Genomic DNA, 24640 nt, shown 5'->3' on the forward strand with positions numbered 1-24640 from the left:
AAAGTCCTATATAAAACAATGATTTTACGTACCATAATATCCGGATAACTATATACAAATTATCACAAATGGGGGATCGAAAGCCCCCATTTCACTTTAAATTCGCCAAATTTAACAGCGTTGATTTTTAACAATTTTACTGCGAAAGTTTTCAGGTCTGGTTGATTGGTTGGACATGCGTACAGTTAAATGATTCAAGGCAAAAATATCGATGGAAAGTATCAGTTTCCACGATGAGGGCAAAATTCGAAATGAAGAAGAATTGAATTTTCCACGTTGGGTAAATCGAAAAGTGAGGTTAGGTTTTCCTGACTACTTCACGTGTTTCTCAAGCGATGTTGCCGCATTGTTGACATTACAAGACTTTCGAAGCTAGGCAACGTCGCGTACTGTGCGGCTCAACAAATTTTTCGTTTATTTAATCTACTTCTCGTAAGGATACAGGCGAGATTTGCCTCGTAAAAATAACAAATAGTTCCTGGGACGAAATTTGCACAATAATCACATTTTCCATGTCGACTTTGCCTTAAAATTATCTAATCTAACGGCGAACGTATTATTTTGGGTTTCTTTAAACCTAGGGATAACGATACAACGTTACTTTCTATTGGAATACGACTGTATTTAATCGAAAAATACATAAAGCTTCCAGCTCAAATCACGAGCATTTCTGTTACAAGGAAATACACACGGTTGTAACAAAATACGTATTTCAATCAATTTACCCAGTGGCTCCCGATCTTCCAAGCTCCCTTTGGAAGCACATATTATGAGCAATTCGAGAACGACTTACCCTTGGTTCTAAGATTACTTGTAAATAAATCATCTGTATCGGTGATATTTCTGAACTTCAGGCATCATCATCACTCGACGTTCTGTTCGTTTGATGTAACTCTGCCATAACAAGTCCCTATAATTCTTGGCCGCAACCGTTGGATATTTAGCCTCTGTGATACCACGTCCAACAACCGCAACATCAGCCCCTTTTTTGCTATCGTTACATATTCTGGTGGGTCGCATCTCTGACCGGATGTGTCACCTGGTCACCTGAGTCGTCAACTTTTACCCCGGGGGTCAATCGTATCATCCCTGGCTGATCCAAAAATAACTGATTTTGACACACAATTCCTGCCACAAGATCAGGTAATTCCCCGGCAAGCTTGACGGTGGAACGGTGGTTTTTTCGTGTACGCTTCGATTATAAGGCCGTCCGACGGGCTTGTCTCAGCCAGAGGGAACACGCCCATTTCTATTGTGCTTTCACTGTCTTGAATTGCATCAAGAACGTCTTTTCCGAGTAGGGAACGTACTGTGTGACCAATCCTGCCCAAGAAGATATCTTGCAGAGGCCTTTGCCGTGTTGCCGAGCAACTGCGTTGCCAATATCGGCAAATTTCCGATCTTCAAACAGGATAAAATTATGACGTTCAGCTTTATCTTTTTCAAATGTTTGAGAAAATTTACATTAAATTTCTGGGGCGATATCTAGGTGAGTTTTTAAGACACGAACATGCGGTCCCACTTGTTCGGCTAAGTTTGAAGATTTTCTTCGTGTCGGTTAATAAATCCGCAGCCAAACACGGAGTTGTTTGTTTGGTAGACGTAATTTGAAATATCTTTGAGACAACAGGGTTTTCGGCCAAAAGCCCCCCCCCCCCCCTCCGTCAAAAACGACACTTTTAATTTGTTGGGTGTTTTTGTCACGCTAGCCTCAGGCACTTCATTATCTTCAATGTAATGAGTCGCTGTCCGAACCATCGCTTCACCAATACGTTTGGTTCCATATATAACATTAAACTATCTGACCTAATGTCAGTTACTCGTGTATTGCAATCCCTTGATTTTTTAAGAGATGCCCTCATCCTTCTTCTCTGTTTAGAAACACAATGGCATCTTTACATTTTAATCCTGAAACAATACAATAGGACAATAAAGAACTTCCTTGAAGTATCCCGACGTTTATAATTTTGAATTTTTTTTAATAGTGTAAACTGATTCTTACCTTCATCCCGAAGATCCTTAACCATCTCCAATACACCGCTTTCAGAGGGTGACAACATCTTGAACAACGATACAACAATTCCCAGCATTAAAAACGCCTTCGATTAACTTTTTTGTCCCATAAGATTTCAGTTCTCGTCTCCTCATTACCATGGGAATGGACGTTTGTAAAGATATTGCTGTTGCTATAGGTAAGGCTGATGATATAGAACTGAACGTTATTATATCGACATACATTTCATTTATTCTCTCAACGAGTAAGTCTACCAGGGTGTTCTGGAAGAAACAGCGAAATTAACTAAGTCAAGGCTTTGTCCAAGTGCGCGTAAAAGTCCTATATAAAACAATGATTTTACGTACCATAATATACGGATAACTATATACAAATTATCACAAATGGGGGATCGAAAGCCCCCATTTCACTTTAAATTCGCCAAATTTAACAGCGTTGATTTTTAACAATTTTACTGCGAAAGTTTTCAGGTCTGGTTGATTGGTTGGACATGCGTACAGTTAAATGATTCAAGGCAAAAATATCGATGGAAAGTATCAGTTTCCACGATGAGGGCAAAATTCGAAATGAAGAAGAATTGAATTTTCCACGTTGGGTAAATCGAAAAGTGAGGTTAGGTTTTCCTGACTACTTCACGTGTTTCTCAAGCGATGTTGCCGCATTGTTGACATTACAAGACTTTCGAAGCTAGGCAACGTCGCGTACTGTGCGGCTCAACAAATTTTTCGTTTATTTAATCTACTTCTCGTAAGGATACAGGCGAGATTTGCCTCGTAAAAATAACAAATAGTTCCTGGGACGAAATTTGCACAATAATCACATTTTCCATGTCGACTTTGCCTTAAAATTATCTAATCTAACGGCGAACGTATTATTTTGGGTTTCTTTAAACCTAGGGATAACGATACAACGTTACTTTCTATTGGAATACGACTGTATTTAATCGAAAAATACATAAAGCTTCCAGCTCAAATCACGAGCATTTCTGTTACAAGGAAATACACACGGTTGTAACAAAATACGTATTTCAATCAATTTACCCAGTGGCTCCCGATCTTCCAAGCTCCCTTTGGAAGCACATATTATGAGCAATTCGAGAACGACTTACCCTTGGTTCTAAGATTACTTGTAAATAAATCATCTGTATCGGTGATATTTCTGAACTTCAGGCATCATCATCACTCGACGTTCTGTTCGTTTGATGTAACTCTGCCATAACAAGTCCCTATAATTCTTGGCCGCAACCGTTGGATATTTAGCCTCTGTGATACCACGTCCAACAACCGCAACATCAGCCCCTTTTTTGCTATCGTTACATATTCTGGTGGGTCGCATCTCTGACCGGATGTGTCACCTGGTCACCTGAGTCGTCAACTTTTACCCCGGGGGTCAATCGTATCATCCCTGGCTGATCCAAAAATAACTGATTTTGACACACAATTCCTGCCACAAGATCAGGTAATTCCCCGGCAAGCTTGACGGTGGAACGGTGGTTTTTTCGTGTACGCTTCGATTATAAGGCCGTCCGACGGGCTTGTCTCAGCCAGAGGGAACACGCCCATTTCTATTGTGCTTTCACTGTCTTGAATTGCATCAAGAACGTCTTTTCCGAGTAGGGAACGTACTGTGTGACCAATCCTGCCCAAGAAGATATCTTGCAGAGGCCTTTGCCGTGTTGCCGAGCAACTGCGTTGCCAATATCGGCAAATTTCCGATCTTCAAACAGGATAAAATTATGACGTTCAGCTTTATCTTTTTCAAATGTTTGAGAAAATTTACATTAAATTTCTGGGGCGATATCTAGGTGAGTTTTTAAGACACGAACATGCGGTCCCACTTGTTCGGCTAAGTTTGAAGATTTTCTTCGTGTCGGTTAATAAATCCGCAGCCAAACACGGAGTTGTTTGTTTGGTAGACGTAATTTGAAATATCTTTGAGACAACAGGGTTTTCGGCCAAAAGCCCCCCCCCCCCCCCCCTCCGTCAAAAACGACACTTTTAATTTGTTGGGTGTTTTTGTCACGCTAGCCTCAGGCACTTCATTATCTTCAATGTAATGAGTCGCTGTCCGAACCATCGCTTCACCAATACGTTTGGTTCCATATATAACATTAAACTATCTGACCTAATGTCAGTTACTCGTGTATTGCAATCCCTTGATTTTTTAAGAGATGCCCTCATCCTTCTTCTCTGTTTAGAAACACAATGGCATCTTTACATTTTAATCCTGAAACAATACAATAGGACAATAAAGAACTTCCTTGAAGTATCCCGACGTTTATAATTTTGAATTTTTTTTAATAGTGTAAACTGATTCTTACCTTCATCCCGAAGATCCTTAACCATCTCCAATACACCGCTTTCAGAGGGTGACAACATCTTGAACAACGATACAACAATTCCCAGCATTAAAAACGCCTTCGATTAACTTTTTTGTCCCATAAGATTTCAGTTCTCGTCTCCTCATTACCATGGGAATGGACGTTTGTAAAGATATTGCTGTTGCTATAGGTAAGGCTGATGATATAGAACTGAACGTTATTATATCGACATACATTTCATTTATTCTCTCAACGAGTAAGTCTACCAGGGTGTTCTGGAAGAAACAGCGAAATTAACTAAGTCAAGGCTTTGTCCAAGTGCGCGTAAAAGTCCTATATAAAACAATGATTTTACGTACCATAATATACGGATAACTATATACAAATTATCACAAATGGGGGATCGAAAGCCCCCATTTCACTTTAAATTCGCCAAATTTAACAGCGTTGATTTTTAACAATTTTACTGCGAAAGTTTTCAGGTCTGGTTGATTGGTTGGACATGCGTACAGTTAAATGATTCAAGGCAAAAATATCGATGGAAAGTATCAGTTTCCACGATGAGGGCAAAATTCGAAATGAAGAAGAATTGAATTTTCCACGTTGGGTAAATCGAAAAGTGAGGTTAGGTTTTCCTGACTACTTCACGTGTTTCTCAAGCGATGTTGCCGCATTGTTGACATTACAAGACTTTCGAAGCTAGGCAACGTCGCGTACTGTGCGGCTCAACAAATTTTTCGTTTATTTAATCTACTTCTCGTAAGGATACAGGCGAGATTTGCCTCGTAAAAATAACAAATAGTTCCTGGGACGAAATTTGCACAATAATCACATTTTCCATGTCGACTTTGCCTTAAAATTATCTAATCTAACGGCGAACGTATTATTTTGGGTTTCTTTAAACCTAGGGATAACGATACAACGTTACTTTCTATTGGAATACGACTGTATTTAATCGAAAAATACATAAAGCTTCCAGCTCAAATCACGAGCATTTCTGTTACAAGGAAATACACACGGTTGTAACAAAATACGTATTTCAATCAATTTACCCAGTGGCTCCCGATCTTCCAAGCTCCCTTTGGAAGCACATATTATGAGCAATTCGAGAACGACTTACCCTTGGTTCTAAGATTACTTGTAAATAAATCATCTGTATCGGTGATATTTCTGAACTTCAGGCATCATCATCACTCGACGTTCTGTTCGTTTGATGTAACTCTGCCATAACAAGTCCCTATAATTCTTGGCCGCAACCGTTGGATATTTAGCCTCTGTGATACCACGTCCAACAACCGCAACATCAGCCCCTTTTTTGCTATCGTTACATATTCTGGTGGGTCGCATCTCTGACCGGATGTGTCACCTGGTCACCTGAGTCGTCAACTTTTACCCCGGGGGTCAATCGTATCATCCCTGGCTGATCCAAAAATAACTGATTTTGACACACAATTCCTGCCACAAGATCAGGTAATTCCCCGGCAAGCTTGACGGTGGAACGGTGGTTTTTTCGTGTACGCTTCGATTATAAGGCCGTCCGACGGGCTTGTCTCAGCCAGAGGGAACACGCCCATTTCTATTGTGCTTTCACTGTCTTGAATTGCATCAAGAACGTCTTTTCCGAGTAGGGAACGTACTGTGTGACCAATCCTGCCCAAGAAGATATCTTGCAGAGGCCTTTGCCGTGTTGCCGAGCAACTGCGTTGCCAATATCGGCAAATTTCCGATCTTCAAACAGGATAAAATTATGACGTTCAGCTTTATCTTTTTCAAATGTTTGAGAAAATTTACATTAAATTTCTGGGGCGATATCTAGGTGAGTTTTTAAGACACGAACATGCGGTCCCACTTGTTCGGCTAAGTTTGAAGATTTTCTTCGTGTCGGTTAATAAATCCGCAGCCAAACACGGAGTTGTTTGTTTGGTAGACGTAATTTGAAATATCTTTGAGACAACAGGGTTTTCGGCCAAAAGCCCCCCCCCCCCCCTCCGTCAAAAACGACACTTTTAATTTGTTGGGTGTTTTTGTCACGCTAGCCTCAGGCACTTCATTATCTTCAATGTAATGAGTCGCTGTCCGAACCATCGCTTCACCAATACGTTTGGTTCCATATATAACATTAAACTATCTGACCTAATGTCAGTTACTCGTGTATTGCAATCCCTTGATTTTTTAAGAGATGCCCTCATCCTTCTTCTCTGTTTAGAAACACAATGGCATCTTTACATTTTAATCCTGAAACAATACAATAGGACAATAAAGAACTTCCTTGAAGTATCCCGACGTTTATAATTTTGAATTTTTTTTAATAGTGTAAACTGATTCTTACCTTCATCCCGAAGATCCTTAACCATCTCCAATACACCGCTTTCAGAGGGTGACAACATCTTGAACAACGATACAACAATTCCCAGCATTAAAAACGCCTTCGATTAACTTTTTTGTCCCATAAGATTTCAGTTCTCGTCTCCTCATTACCATGGGAATGGACGTTTGTAAAGATATTGCTGTTGCTATAGGTAAGGCTGATGATATAGAACTGAACGTTATTATATCGACATACATTTCATTTATTCTCTCAACGAGTAAGTCTACCAGGGTGTTCTGGAAGAAACAGCGAAATTAACTAAGTCAAGGCTTTGTCCAAGTGCGCGTAAAAGTCCTATATAAAACAATGATTTTACGTACCATAATATACGGATAACTATATACAAATTATCACAAATGGGGGATCGAAAGCCCCCATTTCACTTTAAATTCGCCAAATTTAACAGCGTTGATTTTTAACAATTTTACTGCGAAAGTTTTCAGGTCTGGTTGATTGGTTGGACATGCGTACAGTTAAATGATTCAAGGCAAAAATATCGATGGAAAGTATCAGTTTCCACGATGAGGGCAAAATTCGAAATGAAGAAGAATTGAATTTTCCACGTTGGGTAAATCGAAAAGTGAGGTTAGGTTTTCCTGACTACTTCACGTGTTTCTCAAGCGATGTTGCCGCATTGTTGACATTACAAGACTTTCGAAGCTAGGCAACGTCGCGTACTGTGCGGCTCAACAAATTTTTCGTTTATTTAATCTACTTCTCGTAAGGATACAGGCGAGATTTGCCTCGTAAAAATAACAAATAGTTCCTGGGACGAAATTTGCACAATAATCACATTTTCCATGTCGACTTTGCCTTAAAATTATCTAATCTAACGGCGAACGTATTATTTTGGGTTTCTTTAAACCTAGGGATAACGATACAACGTTACTTTCTATTGGAATACGACTGTATTTAATCGAAAAATACATAAAGCTTCCAGCTCAAATCACGAGCATTTCTGTTACAAGGAAATACACACGGTTGTAACAAAATACGTATTTCAATCAATTTACCCAGTGGCTCCCGATCTTCCAAGCTCCCTTTGGAAGCACATATTATGAGCAATTCGAGAACGACTTACCCTTGGTTCTAAGATTACTTGTAAATAAATCATCTGTATCGGTGATATTTCTGAACTTCAGGCATCATCATCACTCGACGTTCTGTTCGTTTGATGTAACTCTGCCATAACAAGTCCCTATAATTCTTGGCCGCAACCGTTGGATATTTAGCCTCTGTGATACCACGTCCAACAACCGCAACATCAGCCCCTTTTTTGCTATCGTTACATATTCTGGTGGGTCGCATCTCTGACCGGATGTGTCACCTGGTCACCTGAGTCGTCAACTTTTACCCCGGGGGTCAATCGTATCATCCCTGGCTGATCCAAAAATAACTGATTTTGACACACAATTCCTGCCACAAGATCAGGTAATTCCCCGGCAAGCTTGACGGTGGAACGGTGGTTTTTTCGTGTACGCTTCGATTATAAGGCCGTCCGACGGGCTTGTCTCAGCCAGAGGGACTTAAATTTTAAATAACACCAAATGGCGCAAAGAACAATTATTTAGCGTATTCTGTAAAAACGCGAAGACTTAGCTATGAACACCCTAATACCATTCGATAGGTAATTAAAAATTACATATCCTGGTAATTTAAAAAATATAGCGTTGTATTTAAATTAATCAAGTTATAGCCAGTTAAATTTTTTATTTGATTAGTTTTAATTTTTACATATCCTGTATAAAATGGCAAGTTTATCATGATTGGGATATAAAATATGATCTATTGTTACACTACATTGTAAATTACACTTGCATAACTTAAATACTTCTTAAGTGTTAAAAACATGAAAATTAGGTCAAATTTTGATAAAATTCAAATTATTTAAAAATTCTTAAGTTTTAGATATAGTAAACCTTATTAAAACAAACACTTATTTTGATCAGAGAATCCAAACATGCAATAATATACAGAGGGTTCCACTCAAAAAAACATAACTTTGATACTTTTAAGGCTTTTGGGACACCCTGTATAATATGAAAATAATTTTAAAAAGTAGCGATAATAGATCCCCATATAGCGCAAAAGTGAAATTTTTTGAAAGCCTCGTATTTTAGCCCCAATATTCCGCGTTGTATAGCGTGAATAATCCTGTATGTAATGTCGCTGAAAAAACCAAAGTGCTTAACTCTATATGAAAAATCTCTTGTAATTCAGGAGCTAAGTAAAGGTGCAAGTGTTTCAAATTTATCCAGAAAATACAATATAGCTAAATCTACTTTTTGCAAAATAAAGCAAAGAAAAGAAACCATTTTAAGAGTAATAACAGATACATACAGGCTGGCGCAATAGTGTGACAAAGTACCATATCTTTCTTATTTTACAAAATTAAAAAAAACTACTGTTTGTATAAAAGTTATACGTGAACATGCAACCTACATTTTAAAAATATTTTTTACCATATAGGGTGTTGCATAAAGACGGGTGAAAATATTTATTCATTTTATTTAACGGAACTCCTATACATATATTACTGTATATATGGATTCCTCGTAAAATTCTCTCCGTGGTAGGGTAATTAGTTTTAAATTAAATTGGGACGTTGTCTGCTTATGTGGAAAAATGTTTAAATTTGAAGCAAAATATGGTTCCATAACATGCGCTATAACTTTCAAAGCACGTTAATTATTTTAACAAAAACTGACACAACAGAAGACAAAGGGATGCTTAAGTGCCTTGTTCAACGAATAAGTCGATTTCTTATTCAGAATACTTTCTACAGGCCCTGCAACTTAGGAATATTCAAATTCATTTTTTTTTTGAATTTTTAAATAGGACACCCTGTATTTACGAATCCTATATTGTTGAGATTTTAATCTTCTTCAACTTTTGTTAAGGTAACATTATACTCATTTCCTTTAGTTTTGGCGGAATACTCATTTCTTTAATACATTTGCAAATGAAACATGCTACGTCTATTAATAGTTTAATTTTTTATTAATATTATACACTGTGTAATATAGACATTTACCTAATTAACCCTTTGAGTGCTGAATACTAATGATGTATGCGGTCTGTAAGGACGGCGCACGGCTAGCGCTGACCATCGCTATGGACGGAATACTTTTTCGCTAGACTGAACTCTGTTGATTGAAGGGGCAAATAATAATAAGTTATAGAAATTCTTTTACACGAGATTAAATAATTAAAGCGCGTTATTTTTGAATAGTAATTATTCATTATAAACATTAAAATTTACAATAAACTAAAAACTAAATTTAATGAATATATCAAAAATTAATAATTCAGTTGTGTGTGAAAATTTTCAAAACAATTATCGATACATAAACCGACATCGCATTTTCTGCATTCGTAACGCGTGTCACTCCTTCTCTTATTTTTCGCGCAAACAACACATTTTCTTCTTGATAATTGTGTTGTGCCCGCACGATTATGACATTTTGATGGAAAATATCTATCAATTAAACGAAACGGTAAATACTTGGATTTTCTTTTTCCTCCTCCTGTCATGCTTCTACTTTGAGGATATTTTCCTAAAATATCTCTTATCAATGTTAAATGAAATTCGCTAAATTTTTGTTTCAAACCAATAGAATTTTGATATTGAATATATGCATTATATGTATATGGCTAAATCTGACAAGTGGAAAAATAACTTTTTATACCATTTTACCGTTTTCCTTACGGAATTAAGTGTACTCAAAATCATATCAACTCTATCTACAGCACTCATGTTAGAATTATAATCTACAATACACGATGGTTTCTTCTTATTTAACCCTGTACGATAATCTCTCTTCTTAGTTTCAGTCAATGTAGCTGCGTGTGCAGAAGACAACAACCAAACCTCTTTTTTATCATGCCATTTCATTGCCAATAAAATATCAGTTGATCGGTAGCAAATATCTCCTTTCTTCAAATTTTCTTCCATGCGGGGCATTTCTCTTCTATTTTTACGAACTGTTCCAAATGCATTGGTTTTGTTTTCGTGTAATAAGGTATATAAACGTGGACTCGTGTACCAATTATCCGTAATTAGTGTATGGCCTTTTCCGAGATATGGCTGAAGCAGCGTCATCACAACATCTCCAGAGATTTCAATGGCTTTGTTGCTTTTATTAATGTTTGTTTTTTGTCCGGTATAAATTATGAAGTCCAATATATAATTAGTTTTACAGTCACAAAGAAGAAATGATTTAATGCCAAACCTACTTCTCTTGGATGGCATAAACTGTTTGAAATAACATCTGCCCTTGTACAGTAAAAGACTTTCGTCGATACATAAATTTTCGTACGGTGCAAATGACTGCGAAAAGGAAATCTTCATATTATCGATTACTGGTCGTATTTTTACTAAAGGATTGTCACTTGCTATATTATTATTGTTAAAGTGCAACAGTTCTAATAATATCATGTATCGATCTCGTGCCATTATTTTGCGGAAAATGTTGGTTTCCAAGAATTCGTCCGTAGACCAATATTCTTTCAAAGACAATTTCTTCGAACGCGGCATTAGCATGGAAATGCATAAAAACTCGTACATTTCAAAAACCGAAACATCCTTCCAATTCTTCAAACGGGAATTCTTTTTATATGCTGTACAGTATTGTATGCATTTGAAATAATCGTTTGTCTGTTTGGTAATTTGAGAGACCAATTCCTCCGAAAAGATCATTTCAAAGGCGTCTAAAGGTGTTGATTCTGAATTTAGACTTCCTTTTACTCCTAAATTTTGTTCGTCAAAGATATGTAATGAAGGCGTTAAATTCTTTTCTGACCACAATATTCTCGTTTGGTGAGAAGTCTCGATATTCTCAGCTACTTCTGAATTTTCTTCTTCTGAAGATGTACTTAACGTTCAGGGCCGTTTTTTATTTATTCTTCTTTGATCGATTGATTCTTCACTATCTGATGATGATAGATCAAACTGGTATACGTCATTTATTGTATCGCTTGAATCATAATCTTCTCTTTCACTGTCGTCCCTTGTAAAATATTCTTCAATGTTATTTGCCATTTTGTAGGGTGTCACAAATAAAAGATACTCAAATAAATTATATACGGTACTATCCTAATATGTTGTACTACTATTACGACCACAACTTTTATGAGTAACAAGATTTGCGACTCTCCGCGAAACAGGTAGACAACTGTTATACCGAGAGATTATTTTATTTATTTACTACCGTTACTAAAGAATACACTTGTACTCATCTCGTACAAAAGTAATTATAATAATTCTATGGTAGTCTAGGTGATCGAAACAATCAACAAATGCATGTATGCGTCGTCCGTCCATACCGCCAACTTAGATTAAACTCATATACAGTGGCTCAAAGTGAAAATGATACAGCTACAAGAAAATGATTGGTTATCAGTAAACTTCTTTCATTGAACAATGATCTGAAGTACAAGAGTATTAATATATTAAGCTACATCTGTTCTACAATATGCACAAGTAAATACAAAAAAAAACAATCCTTACATAGGAGAAAAAATAAATAAATTCCACTGCGTTCAAAACGAATCTCAAAATTAAAATGATATAGGTCAATATTTTGATTAAAGAACATTTGTGTATGCAAAAAAATTATGAAAATTGCAAAGGGTAAACAAACCTTATTGAATTGTATAGATATTTGTTAGAATTTAATTCAAAAATACCATGGGTAGACATACAACAGTCAAAGAGCGCGAATTAGTGATAATGCACCATAAAAAAAGCAAGTCCATTAGGGCAATTGCTGAAATTTTACAAAAGAGTGCCTCAACAATTTAATATATCATAGAAAGATTTAAACGCGAGAGAAGCGTCAAGAATAAAGTCAGAAAAAGCGCAAGAAAAATTTTCACCGATGCTGATGAACGGTGGATTGTAAGATATGTGAAAAAAAATCCCCGTATAAGTGCTCCCAAACTCGTCGTTGAAGTTGAAAAGCATTTACAAAAATCAGTAAATCCAGAAACCATTCGAATAGTTTTAAGAAAAAATCAATTTCATGGTCGAGTAGTCCGAAGAAAGCCTTTCATTAGTCCTAAAAACCAAAAGATTAGAGTGAACTGTGCCAAGGAGCATTTGGATAAGGAAGAAGAGTTTTGGAAACGAACTTTGTTCACAGACAAAAGTAAATTTAATTTCTTTGGGTCGGATGGACGTGGATATATATGGAGAAAGCCCAATGAAGCCCTAAAAAAAGCCAATTTAAGAGCCACTGTTAAACACGGCGGAGGAAGTGTGATGGTTTGGGGCTGTATGTCCAGTGCTGGAACGAGCAAACTGCATTTTATAGATGGTATTATGGACAAGAACGTGTATTTGAACATACTACGGCAAAATTTGCAATGCAGCGTAGAAAAATTATGTATTTCCAACAATTTTATATTCTATCAGGATAACGATCCGAAGCACAGCGCCCAAATTGTGAAAGAGTGGCTGTTATATAACTGTCTGCACGTTATAAAAACACCACCACAATCACCCGACCTTAATGTTATTGAAAATCTGTGGTCTAAATTGGAAGTAGAAATTAGGAAACATGTAATTTCCAATAAAGACCAATTAAAGCGCGCTCTTCTTGAAGAATGGGAGAAAATTTCCCCCGATTTCACAAAAAAGTTGGTAGAATCCATCCCCAATCGTCTTCGAGAAGTAATCTTATCTAAAGGCCTACCAATAAGATATTAATTTATTAGTAAAACTGGTAAAAAAGACGTGTATCATTTTAATTTTGAGATGCGTTTTGAACGTAAGTGGAATTTATTTATTTTTTCTCCTATATAAGAATTATTTTTTTTGTTTTTACTTGTGCATATTGTAGAACAGATGTAGCTTAAGATATTAAAACTCTTGTACTTTAGATTATTGTTTAGTAAATAACAATTTGCTAATAGATAATGATTTCCGTGCAGGTGTATCATTTTCACTTTGAGCCACTGTATGTGTTCTTAGTCCACGCCGATAACTTTTGCCAGACGCATATATGCATCCATAGCGCTCAAAGGGTTAAATGTTCAAAGTGTCTGTTATAATGCTGACGAAACGGGCTTATATTGGAAATTTCTACCGGACAAAACATTTGTTTCATCTGCAGAAAAAACAGCGCCGGGGCGAAAGATTGAAAAACAACGAATAACATTACTAGTTTGCATAAATGCTACTGGAAGACATAAAGTAAAACCATTAGTTATCGGTAAGGCTGCCAATCCAAGGTCATTTAAAAACTTTACTTGTCCTCTTGATTATGAACACTTCAAGACAACGTGGATGACTGCATACATTTTAAAAAAATGGTTCCATCATTCCTTTATACCTCAGGTAAATTTTGTTGTGTATTTTTCTTGAAATCATAGCATAAATTTACGTATTCCTTTACGGGTTACACGTTTTTTGTCAAATAAAGGGCTCCCGATAAAAGCCTTATTTCTGCTAGATAACCCGTCATCTCATTCAAACGAAGAAAAATTAAAGAACGAAGATGGACAGATAGTAACAATGTTTCTTCCACCTAACGTTACGTCGCTTATCCAACCTATGGATCAAAATGTTATTAGGCTTATAAAATTATATTACAGGAATAGCCTCCTTGCCGATGTTATAGCAAGTAATTCAAACATAACTGATACATTGAAAAACTTGACTATTAAGGAAGCTATTATCAACTTAACGACTGTATGGAATCGACTCGATTCACAAATTATTGCAAAATGTTGGAGAAATATTTTAGAGAACACTGAAATGTCCGAGGATGACGATGATGAATTACCTCTTTCTGTTTTAAAACGTCGATGGAACGATGATAAGGCAAGCTTAATTTCCAAATCCTGTGATCTTCTAAATACACTAGCACCATAAGTAAGGGATTTATCTTTACAATTTAAATCTGTTATTACATATGTATGTAATTTATGTATACAGGGTGTTCCGTGAAGAATGCGCCAAAAAGGAATCTTATAATCTAGACATTAAAATAATAAGATTTAACCCAACTTGCCTCATGAAAATGTTATTCGTTTAGGATATACAGGGCGTTAAAGTTAATTTTTGTATTTGAATTTCTTTAAGTAAATCGAATAGTTTTGAAGATATCTTGTTCAAATTTTGAATCTATGTTTTTTTTAAGACCGGTAAAATGAATATTTCATGAAATTTGGGTTTCGAAAAAGAGGGCGCTAGTTGCAGCCTATAGGGCGCACATTTATGTCCATATTTTTTTACAAATGCAATAATTGTGATTTTAAGAGGTATTTTTGATAGATCTATCATTTCTAAAGATAAAAGGTATACCTCATTTATTTCGCTAATCCAAGCCATTTTCGAAATATGGCGAATTTAAATTTCCATAACGTGTCTAAGTAAGTGCTCGATATTAAGTAAAAACAAATTATTAATAACAATTATTAATTTATTGAAACAGTATATTTTATTTTAGCAAGTGTGAAAAATGTCCACCATTTACTTGAATGCATTTTCGTACTCCTTTTATTAAGTGTTGTCTTATTCTAAATAAATAACCGTCACTATTTTTAATCGCTGTGGCGGCATCCTGGATGCGTTGAAATAATTGGTCACGCGTATTTATCTCTGTATCATAAACTAAGGATTTCATGTATCCCCATAACGAGAAATCCATTGGGTTGAGGTCGGGACTACGAGCTGGCCAAGGTACATCACTTCCTCGTCCAAACCATCCATTAGGAAATTGTCTATTCAAAAAATTACGAACTACAATGGGGTAATGTGGAGGAGCGCCATCATGCATAAAGATGATATTTTGTCTTAACTTCAGCGGTACGTCTTCAAGTAAATTTCCTAATTCAGTTCTTAAAAACTCTAAATATTGAGTTTTATTTATTATTCAATTGTTAGTTCACGTTGCAGAAAACCCCCAAAAAATCACTTTCAATAAGAATTTTCTATTAATATGTGGTGTGGAATTTTGGACGATTTCATAATTGGACCTGTTCAATTACCTGCAAGGCTTAATGCAGAACAATATTTAGAGTTTTTAAGAACTGAATTAGGAAATTTACTTGAAGACGTACCGCTGAAGTTAAGACAAAATATCATCTTTATGCATGATGGCGCTCGTCCACATTACCCCATTGTAGTTCGTAATTTTTTGAATAGACAATTTCCTAATGGATGGTTTGGACGAGGAAGTGATGTACCTTAGCCAGCTCGTAGTCCCGACCTCAACCCAATGGATTTCTCGTTATGGGGATACATGAAATCCTTAGTTTATGATACAGAGATAAATACGCGTGACCAATTATTTCAACGCATCCAGGATGCCGCCACAGCGATTAAAAATAGTGACGGTTATTTATTTAGAATAAGACAACACTTAATAAAAGGAGTACGAAAATGCATTCAAGTAAATGGTGGACATTTTGCACACTTGCTAAAATAAAATATACTGTTTCAATAAATTAATAATTGTTATTAATAAATTGTTTTTACTTAATATCGAGCACTTACTTAGACACGTTATGGAAATTTAAATTCGCCATATTTCGAAAATGGCTTGGATTAGCGAAATAAATGAGGTATACCTTTTATCTTTAGAAATTGTAGATCTATCAAAAATACCTCTTAAAATCACAATTATTGCATTTGTAAAAAAATATGGACATAAATGTGCGCCCTATAGGCTGCAACTAGCGCCCTCTTTTTCGAAACCCAAATTTCATGAAATATTCATTTTACCGGTCTTAAAAAAAACATAGATTCAAAATTTGAACAAGATATCTTCAAAACTATTCGATTTACTTAAAGAAATTCAAATACAAAAATTAACTTTAACGCCCTGTATATCCTAAACGAATAACATTTTCATGAGGCAAGTTGGGTTAAATCTTATTATTTTAATGTCTAGATTATAAGGTTCCTTTTTGGCGCATTCTTCACGGAACACCCTGTATTTGTAAGCAACATTCAAGGAAACTGATGTATTGAAATGAAATGATGCTGACAAAGGATGTGAAAACCACCAAGAAGAATGTAAAGTTCATGTAGTCGAGAATTTTCAAGAAATGTCAAGTAAAGTGTTACTGGACAGTGCTATAACTGCATTAAATACTGTAATCCAGTGGGCAGAATATAGTGGTGTGGACTTCACAGACCTCATAGTTTTAAAAAGACTAAGAGAAACAGCCCTTGTGCAAAAAATTGCAAATCTTAAGAAGCAAACTAAAATTTCAGACTTTTTTGTCACCTAATAATCTGTTTTCCACTCTATTTAGATTAAGCTCTGATTACATAAATAAATCGCTAACGTGAACGTGCGTTGTTTTATTTTGTTCACGGTATCGAGTGTCTACTGTATGTCTATTTTGGCTTCAAATAGAACCAATTTGATGAAAACCGGCCAAAATGACTAAAACAGGCAGAAACGAATGAAATCGGTCTGGAACGATCGTTTCATCATGGAATTTGCTCAAATCGACCGATTTGAATTTATTTCGGCCAAATCTGTCTATTTTGATTTCAAATAGAACCAATTTGTTGAAAACAGGACAAAATGACTAAAACAACCAGACATGAGCGAAATCGGTCAGAAACGATCGTTTCATCGGGGAACTTTCTCAAATCGACCGATTTCTGTTTATTTTGGGGAAATCTGGTAAAACTAGATTCAAACAGAACCTAATTGATGAAAACGTGACAAAATTACTAAAACAGGCAGAAACGAGCGATATCGGTAAAAAACGATCATTTCATCACTGGATTTGCTCAAATCGAACGATTTGAATTTATTTCGATTAAATCTGTCTATTGTTTCAAATTGCACCAAATTCATGAAAACGTGCCAAAATTACTAAAACAGGCAGAAACGAGCGAAATCGGTGACAAACGATCGTTTCATCACAGCTTGGGATCTGGTAGTTTTAGGTAAACCCTGTACGGTTCAATGTTCTTCAGATTTATGAAATATTCTACTGACAGTTGATCGCACAATAGGATTATCAGGATACTTTGCATTAAATAACACACAAACCTCTTTTTTGACTCCGTACTTTATGGACCAATGAACAGTGGATCACAAAAATATTCGGACAGCAAATGTAATTAATTATACTTACCATTTTAAATGGATATTTGAAAGAATTGGACAAAAAATATTCAATGACGAATTTCTAAGATATTTTTCTTACCATAAAATGACTTTAATTTACCTGTTCGCAAGACAACAGTTTTTTTTATTATTTTGCAACGTATTTTTATGTCACGAATCACTTTCATACACGTCCATAGAGTATGTTGTCGAATTGCAATTTATTATCATCTGAAAAATGGGTCGTATCGCAAATAAGAAGAACATTAGTTTCGAAATTAGACAGTTAGTGATTTTCAATTACGAAAAAGGTTATTCATACCGAAAAAATAGGTGCTATGGTAAATCTAAGTAAAAGCTCGGTAGGAGACACAATATTGAAGTATAAAAATGAAGATAGAATAATGCCATTGAAGCAATCAGGCCGTCCACAAATTCTCAATGAACAAGATTACCGACTTATTATGCGAAGAGTGAGAGAAAATCCCAAAAAGTGTCAACGGTGACCATTCGAATATGTATTCATGATCACGGTTTCCACGGTCGTGTAGCCAGGAAAAAACCCTGGTTAAGTAAGAAAAATCAAAAAGTTCGATTTGAATTTGCCACTGAACACATTTCTAAGGATGAGGACTTCTGGAATGACGTTATTTTTTGCGATTAATCTAAATTCAATATTTTCGGATCGGATGGTAGGCAAGTGGTCTGGAAAAAAGCAAATACTGAGCTAAATAACAACAATTTATATCCCATGATTAAACACGGAGGAGGTTCTCTAATGGCTTGGGGGTGTACATCCTCGCAAGGCGTGGGCGAATTGGTTTTTATTAAGGGAATAATGGATAAGATATATTATCTCAACTTGTTAAAGCAAAATCTTAAAAAAAAATGCTGACAAAATGAGATTACTGGATCGGTATAAATGTTATCAAGACAATGATCCTAAGCACAGTGCTCTAATAGTGAAAGAATGGTTGTTGTATAATTGTCTGTGATGTGATAAAAACACCACCGCAATCCCCGGATCTCTCAACCCTATTGAGAACGTGTGGCATCAATTAGACGTTCAAATTCGACATCAGATTACAAATAAAGAAACATTAAAAAGAGTATTAACTGAAGAATGGCTTAAATTGATACACGATTTATAAAAAAAATTAATTTTTTCCATGCCACGCCGATTGCAAAGTGTTCGGAACCAAAAAGGAGGTCATACGAAATATAAATTTTTAGAAGGATTGCAATTATTACCTTTTTTTATGATGTTTAAACCGGCGTCTGAATATTTTTGTGATTTGATAAAAATGTTATTTAAACAGGTTTGTTATCATTTCTATAGTTGTATATGTCGGAATAGCGTTTGATGCGTTTTCCATTTTCGAGGAAAGGTACCTTTTTAAAAGTCAAAGAATGAAAAGACAGACTGGCGAATTCACTACCCCACGACCGCTCTTCTGCTCGTCAATCTATTAACTGCCAGTTCTTTGTCCCTGTTGTCTTGACTTTCCCAATTCTGGTAAGTCCTTCAGAACCGTGGGAAAAGTACCTGCTAGTCCCTATCCTAAAGAAACCAATAGTTTAGTGTCACCCAAATAATTAGCACACATGGCCACTTAAGAGCGTCGTGGTATTAGTGACCTCGCTAGATAATGATTTTCTTAAGAAGGCTGTCAGCCTGCCCTTCATCTTATTGTCTCTTCTAATATTACACTTACAGAACTTAAAAACTAATAAATCTCCGACATATATGTTGTATGTGTTGTTTATGACTTTATTAAATATTAGTATCTAAGATTTAATATATTTATTGGCAATTAAATTTTTCTTGCCCGTTCAATACAGTCTATTAAACCCAGTAATAAATGAATTCTAGTAGGTGTCCGAATATTTTTGTGATCCACTGTACATCTCTGGTACCGATAAATTTGCCGATTGTGGTAGCAAAGGAATGCTCCTATCCGAACTCAGTACTTTCGATCTTTAGTGGAAGGGTTCAGATTTTTTAACTCAGAATGTGGACACTTGGTCACCAGAGGAATTTGATTTCCATGATAATTTGGTCCTTCGAGCCGGATGTGGATTACGCGTGCGAATTTATGTATCCGAACATAGTTAATTGTTGCATTTAATTATTTTTCTTGAGAAATTCCGCCTTGTCCTTGAGGGATCGTGGATCACTTCGGCTGCTTACTAGGATGCTCCGTGGCGGAGTGTACAGACACCCCATTGTCATGAGTTGCAATTAATTTACGCATTTTCGGCTATTTATTTTCCTTCCTTTTGATTAGAGTGATGATATTTAACTCGTAAAAAAATTCCGAAAGAATTTCTAGAGTTTTTCTCTCCTCGACCTTGAGTCTACTCTGGGTATATACCTATACGATCGAATCTTATTTTTTTGTACTAAAGAAAACTGACCTTGCGGCGACTTTGGGTACATATCAGCACTATCGACCCATATTTTTCGTATTAAATAAAATTCAAAGTGTGCTAAATTGCTCCTTATTTTATTTATCCTTAAATAAAATTGAATAGTTCACCTGATATCACCCCGCTTGATTTCTTCGTATGGGGGCTCGTTAAGAATTAAGTTTATCAGCAAAATGTTGCTATAGCACAGAAACCGAAGGGGTTAGTTCTGCACGCATTTACCGGTGTTACTTCACAAATGTTGATTACGGCGTTAGAATCGACAGTTTTAAAGTGCTATTTATGCTTGGAAAATAATGACAATTTTTTCGGATATATGCTCTAAATTTAGTTGTTTTATTCGTATTCGTTTGTTGTTGTTTTTTCAATTTTTAGAACTTCTGTTAATTTAAATTTATTTGCTCTTTGTGTGTGTACAGGGTCATTCAAACTCGACGCCCCACCCATTTTATGCGAAAACAGTTGGGCTTAGCAAAATAATTTTTTCACCAGATTAAATAAAAGGACGTAAGCTACAATAAATGCTAAAAACGTTGAAATGTGGAAAGCGACGCTCGGCGTCGCGACGCCGACTTTATGTTTTTTTTCAGAAACATACCCTTTTTTTTCAAAAATGTGAACATTGATACATTCTAAACAAGTTTTGTATAAAAAGTTTTTTGAAATTTCTAATCATTTAAAAGATACAGGAGAAACAAATATTGACATATTAGGTAGTCTTATGTTAACACATTGCATGGGGATATACTTCGCTACGCACTTACGCATGAAGTAGGCGAAAAAACAATGTAAACCGTTGCCTAGCAATACAAACATTTAAATTGTCAAGTATTTTTTATTTATTTATAATACTATCAGTTAAAATCATCAAAATCAATAAACGAAAAACATAACACAAAATCTTAAGATATAAAACAAGTAACAAGTTAAAAAAATAAACTATAAAATGTGCTCAAAACTGCCGCCGTCTACTAGCAAACAGTATCCAAAACGCTTTCCACATTTCAACGTTTTTAGCATTTATTGTAGCTTACGTCTTTTTATTTAATCTGGTGAAAAAATTATTTTGCTAAGCCCAACTGTTTTCGCATAAAATGGGTGGGGCGTCGAGTTTGAATGACCCTGTACTCTATTCAATTAGTGCATTAATACAGTCATTAGATTATTATTAAACACCTAAATGATACACACTATTAATTGATATAGCTAATTGTTTATTCTTAAAAATTAAAAAAGTACGTACAGATCCATAATAGAAATTTTCTTAATTAAGGTCGAAAAAAAGGCTAAAACGTAATTAAACCATAAAGTGTTATACGAGTACTTCTGTAATGGGAACTTGCGAAATAAACTGAGGAACACCTTTGGCAGTAATTTAATGTACCGTTTGTAATACCCCTATGGTCACAAATAATATACACAGTGTGACCTATGTAAAGCACCCCGGATTACGCATACGTATTATTATATCATATATGTATTAACCTCTTACATTATTTCTTATACTATTTTCTCATGGAAACCTAAGGACAATATTAGAACTTAATTAGAATGTATATTTATGTAGAAATACAATTCCTTTGCCTAACTAAACCATCAAATTGTAATTAGCTGAGACTCAAAGTCTCAGTACTGTTTAAGGTTCAAACTACCCTTATTAATGTACTTTAGCAAAGTCCACGTAGATATCATGTATATAAATAGGGCAGTCAAGCAGTTAAGAGAACGGTCCAGCAGAAACCTTCAGACTCATCTTCACAAAACACTTACATAAAAGGGTCTTTACGCCTCGCTCCCGCTCTTGTATTATCGAGAAGTTAATAGTGTTATATTTTTAACTCGCGTATAGTCATTCCAACCCGGCACATTACACCTATTTAAGATGGAAACACCCTTGTAACTTTTACATTTATAACTCGATTTCAAAGAATTAAGGCTCAAAAGATAGAGAATAAAAACTACATTTATGCTGTAAAAATTGTTTTCTAATTCATCCGACCAAGGTCTACTATAAATTTTTTTCTACGTCAAAAATCTCCTTATCTCGGACACCCTGTATGTAGATAACTTCTCTGAAAATTTATTGATTTTTCAACCACATCAAAATTAAATGGAATCTCATCGTGTTTATTTAAATATGTATTATTTTTTGGATAAAATGTTCTATAACCTGTAGACTTATACGGTGATTTTTCTCACAATAATTTAGCAAAGTCTTTCTTTGGTTTGCACATTATTTAGAAGTGAAATGTTTTTATCAACTTTATCTTATTTTTTTAAATGGATTTTATAACCGGACCAAACTTCATAGTTTCTATTAATTTTAGAAAGATTAAACAGAAATATACACATACAGTAGTGTGCAAAATAATAGCAGCGCAACAACAGTTTTGCAGAGGGTTGATTATTAACTTAGATAATGCTTTTTGACTGATTAGATAAGTTAAAAAATAAAACTTAAGAAGTTTTTGGAATTAGCATTTTAACACGTTGACTCTGCAAATGGCAAGGTCAATGTGAATAACTTACAAGTGGCGAGAGAATCATCATCATGGATAAGAGCTGGCGAGTTGAGTGAGTATCCAACATGGCTCGAGATATGCAGATAAAGAAAAAAATCGTTATGTAATGTACCCCAGGTTACGCCTATGTGTTTTCCTCTTGCATTACTTGCATTACTTTTTCATGAAAACCCAAGGGCAATGTTACAACCTAATTAGAATGTAGTATATTTATTTAGAAACACAATTTCTTTGCCTGATATAGCTAAATCATCAAAACTGTAATTAACTGAAACCAAAGGTCTGAGTATTGTTTAAAGTTCAAACTACCCTTATCAATGTACTTTAATAAAGTCCACATATGTATCATACCTATACAGGGTATTTCAAATTCGACCCTCACCATTGGGATCTCGGAAACTAGAGGAGATACGAAAAAGTTTAAATGGGGGCAAAGTTGCGCAATCTAGTGCTTGATCGAATACCGTTTTCAAAATTTTAATTTTCCGAGTACTTCCGGAGATATCCGAGAAAAACTAAAAATTGGAGAATCCATTTTTATTTTTTTTTTAGCGTTATTTGACAAGAAAGGTTAAATCCGTAAGCACATTTTCATTGTCACTTTTTCTCAGCTACACAATGACATATTCAAATTTGCGATCCGACGTTTCGTCTTTCGGCTACCATCATCAACTTTATTTTTTCTTATGGGCGCCATATTGGATTTTTCGACAAAAAAATAGTGCGTTTCATTCTGATTTCATTGATATAGAACTTCTTATAATTTACTTTTTTAAAAGCCGAAATATTTAAATAAAAAGAAATATTACATAGTTGGCCTTGACTCCATCGAAAGACTTTCTTTTGTTCGCGTTATATGACAGAACTTCTCAAACGAATTTAGAGCGTGTGCAGATTTCCAATGAAAATGAGTTTCCGAAGTGAAGAAAAACGAGATATGTTAAGACTTTATTACAAATTTGATAGGAACAGTACGAAAACAGCTCAAATGTATTTTGAGTTATATCCGGAAAGACGACAGCCGCATAGAACATTATTTAAAACTTTGGATGAACATTTAGCTGAGTTTGGTGCTTTTGAAAAACCTAAGATGAAGTATGGAAGCAGAATGAAAGAAGATACTAGAAATAACCTACTGGCAGAGACAAAACTAAATTATTATTAAATGTTACAACAAGTGCTCAAATTGACGACTTTTTTGTGGGGCACTTTGAAAAATAGAATATATGAGAATCGAGATTATAACACAATAGAAGAACTTAGAGAAAACATCATTACACAATGTAGAGTAATCAGAAGGAGAAATATTATTAGGGCTGTCACTAATTTAAATAGACGTGTTCGTTTATGTATGCAGTAGGAAGGTCGTCAATCTGAACACTTGTTGTATCATTTAATAATAATTTAATTTTGTCTCTGCCAGTAGGTTATTTCTAGTATCTTCTTTCATTCTGCTTCCATACTTCATCTTAGGTTTTTCAAAAGCACCAAACTCAGCTAAATGTTCGTCCAAAGTTTTAAATAATGTTCTATGCGGCTGTTGTCTTTCCGGATATAACTCAAAATACATTTAAGCTGTTTTCGTAGTGTTCCTATAAAATTTGTAATAAAGTCTTAACATATCTCGTTTTTCTTCACTTCGGAAACTCATTTTCATTGGAAATCTGCACACGCTCTAAATTCGTTTGAGAAATTCTGTCATATAACGCGAACAAAAGAAAGTCTTTCGATGGAGTCAAGGCCAACTATGTAATATTTCTTTTTATTTAAATATTTCGGCTTTTAAAAAAGTAAATTATAAGAAGTTCTATATCAATGAAATCAGAATGAAACGCACTATTTTTTTGTCGAAAAATCCAATATGGCGCCCATAAGAAAAAATAAAGTTGATGATGGTAGCCGAAAGTC

At 35.2% G+C, this 24640-nt stretch overlaps 3 pseudogenes; all 3 read right to left on the minus strand.

Moving 5' to 3' along the window:
• Positions 1–804: 804 nt before the first annotated feature.
• On the minus strand, positions 805–1784 carry LOC136417940 (uridine 5'-monophosphate synthase-like; annotated as a pseudogene).
• A 1349-nt stretch (positions 1785–3133) lies between these two features.
• Positions 3134–4116, minus strand: LOC136417941 (uridine 5'-monophosphate synthase-like; annotated as a pseudogene).
• A 1349-nt stretch (positions 4117–5465) lies between these two features.
• LOC136417942 (uridine 5'-monophosphate synthase-like) lies at positions 5466–10666 on the minus strand (annotated as a pseudogene).
• Between the last annotated feature and the right edge of the window lie 13974 nt (positions 10667–24640).

The sequence above is a fragment of the Euwallacea similis genome, chromosome 31 (assembly GCF_039881205.1).
Source record: "Euwallacea similis isolate ESF13 chromosome 31, ESF131.1, whole genome shotgun sequence".
NCBI lineage: Eukaryota > Metazoa > Arthropoda > Insecta > Coleoptera > Curculionidae > Euwallacea > Euwallacea similis.